This window comes from Triticum dicoccoides, chromosome 4A, assembly GCF_002162155.2.
Source record: "Triticum dicoccoides isolate Atlit2015 ecotype Zavitan chromosome 4A, WEW_v2.0, whole genome shotgun sequence".
NCBI classification, from domain to species: Eukaryota; Viridiplantae; Streptophyta; class Magnoliopsida; order Poales; family Poaceae; genus Triticum; species Triticum dicoccoides.
Genome location: NC_041386.1, coordinates 741,816,127 through 741,822,074, shown reverse-complemented (window position 1 = coordinate 741,822,074; position 5,948 = coordinate 741,816,127).

Here is a 5,948-nt window from a genome sequence, read left to right as displayed (position 1 = left end):
TTCGACACAGATCTGGATGACTCTAAGTCACAAACCGGATACGTGTATATGTTGAATGGTGGAGCAGTAAGCTGGTGCAGCTGCAAGCAGAGCGTCGTGGCGGGATCTTCATGTGAAGCGGAGTACATGGCAGCCTCGGAGGCAGCGCATGAAGCAATTTGGGTGAAGGAGTTCATCACCGACCTAGGAGTCATACCCAATGCGTCGGGGCCGATCAAACTCTTCTGTGACTACACTGGGGCTATTGCACTTGCCAAGGAGCCCAGGTTTCACAAGAAGACCAGGCACATCAAGCGTCGCTTCAACTCCATCCGTGAAAATGTTCAAGATGGAGACATAGAAATTTGTAAAGTGCACACGGATCTGAATGTCGCAGATCCGTTGACTAAGCCTCTCTCACGAGCAAAACATGATCAACACCAGAACTCTATGGGTGTTCAATTCATCACAATGTAACTAGATTATTGACTCTAGTGCACGTGGGAGACTGTTGGAAATATACCCTAGAGGCAATAATAAAAGCATTATTATTATATTTCCTTGTTCATGATAATTGTCTTTTATTCATGCTATAATTGTATTATCTGGAAATCATGATACATGTGTGAATACATAGACTACAATACGTCCCTAGTAAGCCTCTAGTTGACTAGCTCGTTGGTCAACAGATAGTCATGGTTTCCTGACTATGGACATCAGATGTCATTGACAACGGGATCACGTCATTAGGAGAATGACGTGATGGACAAGACCCAATCCTAAGCATGGCACAAGATCGTGTAGTTCGTTTTGCTAGAGCTTTTCCAATGTCAAGTATCTCTTCCTTAGACCATGAGATCGTGTAACTCCCGGATACCGTAGGAATGCTTTGGGTGTACCAAACGTCACAACGTAACTGGGTGACTATAAAGGTGCACTACAGGTATCTCCAAAAGTATCTGTTGGTTTGACACGGATCGAGACTGGGATTTGTCACTCCGTGTTACGGAGAGGTATCACTGGGCCCACTCGGTAGTGCATCATCATAATGAGCTCAAGGTGGCCAAGTGTCTGGTCACGGGATCATGCATTACGGTACGAGTAAAGTGACTTGCCGGTAACGAGACTGAACGAGGTATTGGGATACCGACGATCGAGTCTCGGGCAAGTAACATACCGTCTAACAAAGGGAATAGAATACGGGGTTGCTTGAACCCTTGACATCGTGGTTCATCCGATGACAACATTGAGGAGCATGTGGGAGCCAACATGGGTATCCAGATCCCGCTGTTGGTTATTGACCTAAGGTCGTCTTGGTCATGTCTGCATGTCTCCCGAACCCGTAAGGTCTACACACTTAAGGTTCGGTGACGCTAGGGTTATTAGGAAGACAAGTATGTGATTACCGAATGTTGTTCGGAGTCCCAGATGAGATCCCGGACGTCACGAGGAGTTCCGGAATGGTCCGGAGGTAAAAATTTATATATGGAAAGTTGTTAAACGGACACCGGAAAGTTTCGGGGGCGTACCGGTATTGTACCGGGGCCACCGGGAGGGTTCCGGAGGTCCACCGGGAGGGGCCACCCCTCCCGGAGGGCCACATGGGCTGCGTGGGAGAGGGAGCCAGCCCCTAGTGGGCTGGGCGCGCCTCCCCACTTAGGCCCATGCGGCTAGGGCATGGGAGGGGGAAACCCTAAAGGGGGCGCCCCCCTAGCTTGGGGTGCAAGCCACCCCTTTTCCCTCTCCCCTTTGGCCGCCGCCCCCTCTAGGGTTTTCCCTAGAGGGCCGACCCCTCTTTCCCCTCTCCTCCTATATATAGAGGGGTGAGGGGAGGGCTGCAACACAAAATTGAAGGCGCAGCCCCTCCCCTCCTCAACATCTCTCCTTCTCCGTACGAGCTTGGCGAAGCCCTGACGGAGAACTGCTGCACCAATTGCACCACGCCGTCGTGCTGCCATTGGAGCTGTCTTCCTCAACCTCTCCTTCCTCCTTGCTGGATCAAGACGGAGGAGACGTCGTCGTCCCGTACGTGTGTTGAACGCGGAGGTGCTGTCCTTTCAGCGCTTGGTTATCGGTGATCCGAATCACGGTGAGTACAACTCCCTCATCACCATCCCCTTGAAAGCTTCCGCACTCGATCTACAAGTGGTATGTAGATGCAAACTCTCTCCCTTGACTCGTTGCTTAGATGAACTCATAGATGGATCTTGGTGAAACCGTAGGAAATTTTTTAATTTTCTGCAACGTTCCCCAACAATGTCACCATCTATGAAGCTCGACTTGTGGCGAAGAGTTTTTCACAAGTTAAAGGAGTTGACTACGATGAGATTTTCTCATCCGTAGCGATGCTTAAGTCCGTCGGAATCATGTTAGCATTAGCTGCATTTATGAAATCTGGCAGATGGATGTCAAAACGAGTTTCCTTACCAGTTTTGTAAGGAAAGGTTGTATGTGATACAATCAGAAAGTTTTTGTCGATCCTAAGGATGCTAAAAGGTATGCTGGCTCCAGCGATCCTTCTAAGGACTGGAGTAAGAATCTCGGAGTTGGAATATACGCTTTGATAAAATGATCAAAGATTTTGGGTTTATACAAAGTTTGTGAGAAACTTGTATTTCCAAAGAAGTGAGTGGGAGCACTATAGAATTTCTGATGAGTATATGTCGTTGACATATTGATGATCAGAAATGATGAAGAATTTTCTGTAAAGCATATAGGGTTATTTGAAAAGTGTTTTTCAAGTGAAAACCTGGATTAAGCTGCTTAAACATTGAGCATCAAGATCTATGAGAACAGATCGAAAACGCTAAATGATACTTTCAAATGAGCACATACCTTGACATGATCTTGAAGGTGTTCAAGATGGATCAGTCAAAGAAGGAGTTCTTGCCTGAGATGTAAGGTATGAAGTTAAGACTTAAAGCTCGACCACGGCAGAAAAGAGAGAAAGGACGAAGGTCGTCCCCTATGCTTTAGACGTAGGCTCTATAGTATGCTATGATGTGTACCGCACCGGAAGTGTGCCTTGCCATGAGTCAGTCAAGGGGTACAAGAATGATCCAGGAATGGGGATCATTGGACAGCAGTCAGAATTGTCCTTGGAGTAAATAAGGACATGTTTCTCGATTATGGAGGTGATAAAGAGTTCGGCGTAAAGGGTTACGTCGATGCAAGCTTTGACACCTATCCGAATGACTCTGAATAGCAAACCGGATATGTATAGTGGAGCAACCATTTGGAATAGTTTCAAATGGAGCGTGGAAGCAGCATTTATAATATGACCTAGAAATTTGCAAAGCACAGACGGATCTGAAAGGTTCAGATCCGTTGACTAAAACCTCTCTCACAAGCAAAACATGATCAAACCCCAGAACTCATTGAGTCTTAATCACATGATGATGTGAACTAGTTTAATGACACTAGTAAACTCTTTGGATGTTGGTCACAAGGCGATGTGACCTATGAGTGTTAATCACATGGCGATGTGAACTAGATTATTGACTCTAGTGAAAGTGGGAGACGGTTGGAAATATGCCCTAGAGGCAATAATAAATTAGTTATTATTATATTTCCTTGTTCATGATAATCGTTTATTATCCATGCTATAATTGTATTGATAGGAAACTCAGATACATGTGTGGGTACATAGACAACACCATGTCCCTAGTAAGCCTCTAGTTGACTAGCTTGTTAATCAATAGATGGTTACGGTTTCCTGACCATGGACATTGGATGTCATTGATAACGGGATCACATCATTAGGATAATGATGTGATGGACAAGACCCAATCCTAAGCCTAGCACAGATCGTGTAGTTCGTATGCTAAAGCTTTTCTAAATGTCAAGTATCATTTCCTTAGACCATGAGATTGTGCAACTCCCGGATACCGTAGGAATGCTTTGAGTGTACCAAACGTCACAACGTAACTGGGTGGCTATAAAGGTGCATTACAGGTATCTCCAAAAGTGTCTGTTGGGTTGGCACGAATCGAGACTGGGATTTGTCACTCCGTGTGACGGAGAGGTATCTCTGGGCCCACTCGGTAGGACATCATCATAATGTGCACAATGTGACCAAGGGGTTGATCACGGGATGATGTGTTACGGGACGAGTAAAGAGACTTGCCGGTAACGAGATTGAACAAGGTATCGGGATACCGACGATCGAATCTCGGGCAAGTACAATGCCGCTAGACAAAGGTAATTGTATACGGGATCGATTGAGTCCTTGACATCGTGGTTCATCCGATGAGATCATCGTGGAACATGTGGGAGTCAACATGGGTATCCAGATCCCACTGTTGGTTATTGACCGGAGAACGTCTCGGTCATGTCTGCATGGTTCCCGAACCTGTAGGGTCTACACACTTAAGGTTCGATGACGCTAGGGTTATAAAGGAAGTTTGTATGTGGTTACCGAATGTTGTTCGGAGTCCCGGATGAGATCCCGGACGTCACGAGGAGTTCCGGAATGGTCCGGAGGTAAAGATTTATATATAGGAAGTCTTATTTTGGTCACCGGAAAAGTTTCGCGCATTATCGGTATTGTACCGGGAGTGCCGAAAGGGGTCCGGGGGTCCACCGGGGGGGTCCACCTGCCCCGGGGGGCCACATGGGCTGTAGGGGGTGCGCCTTGGCCCATATGGGCCAAGGGCACCAGCCCCAAGAGGCCCATGCGCCAAGGAGACTTGGGGAGGGAAGAGTCCAAAGGGGGGAAGGCACCTCCGAGGTGCCTTGGGGAGGATGGACTCCTCCCCCCCTCTTGGCCCCACCCCTTCCTTGGAGGAAGGGGCAAGGCTGCGCCCTCCCCCCTCTCTTGCACCTATATAAAGGGAGGGGAGGGAGGGGAAGCCACACCTGAGTCCCTGGCACCTCCCTCCCTCCCGTGACACCTCCTCCTCTCCCGCAGGTGCTTGGCGAAGCCCTGCAGGATTGCCACGCTCCTCCACCACCACCACGCCGTTGTGCTGCTGCTGGATGGAGTCCTCCTCAACCTCTCCCTCTCTCCTTGCTGGATCAAGGCATGGGAGACGTCACCGGGCTGTACGTGTGTTGAACGCGGAGGTGCCGTTCGTTCGGCACTAGGATCATCGGTGATTTGAATCACGACGAGTACGACTCCATCAACCCCGTTCACTTGAACGCTTCCGCTTAGCGATCTACAAGGGTATGTAGATGCACTCTCCTTCCCCTCGTTGCTGGTTTCTCCATAGATAGATCTTGGTGACACGTAGGAAAATTTTGAATTTCTGCTACGTTCCCCAACAATAGAACTGCATATAAGGTATTGCAATCAGGTTTTTATAGTCTACTTTTTTTAAAGATGCCCGTAAGTTTGTCTTGTCTTGTGATGAATATCAAAGAATTGGTAATATTAGTAGACGTCAAGAAATGCCTATGAACTATTCACTTGTTATTAAACCATTTAACGTTTGGGGCTTTGATTATATGGGACCATTTCCTTCCTCTAATGGGTATACCCATATTTTAGTTGCTGTTGATTATGTTACTAAGTGGGTAGAAGCTATTCCAACTAGTAGTGCTGATCATAACACTTCTATTAAGATGCTTAAAGAAGTTATTTTTCCGAGGTTTGGAATCCCTAGATATTTAATGACTGATGGTGGTTCACATTTTATTCATGGTGCTCTTCGTAAAATGCTTGCTAAGTATGATGTTAATCATATAATTGCATCTCCATACCATCCCCAGTCTAGTGGTCAAGTAGAATTGAGTAATAGAGAGATTAAATTGATCTTGCAAAAGACTTTTAATAGATCTAGAAAGAATTGTTCCAACAAACATGATAATGCATTATTGGCCTATATAACTGCATATAAAAATCCTATGGGTATGTCTCCGTATAAAATGGTTTATGGAAAAGCATGTCACTTACCTCTCGAACTAGAACATAAGGCATATTGGGCTATTATAGAGCTCAATTATGATTTCAAACTTGCCAGTGAGAA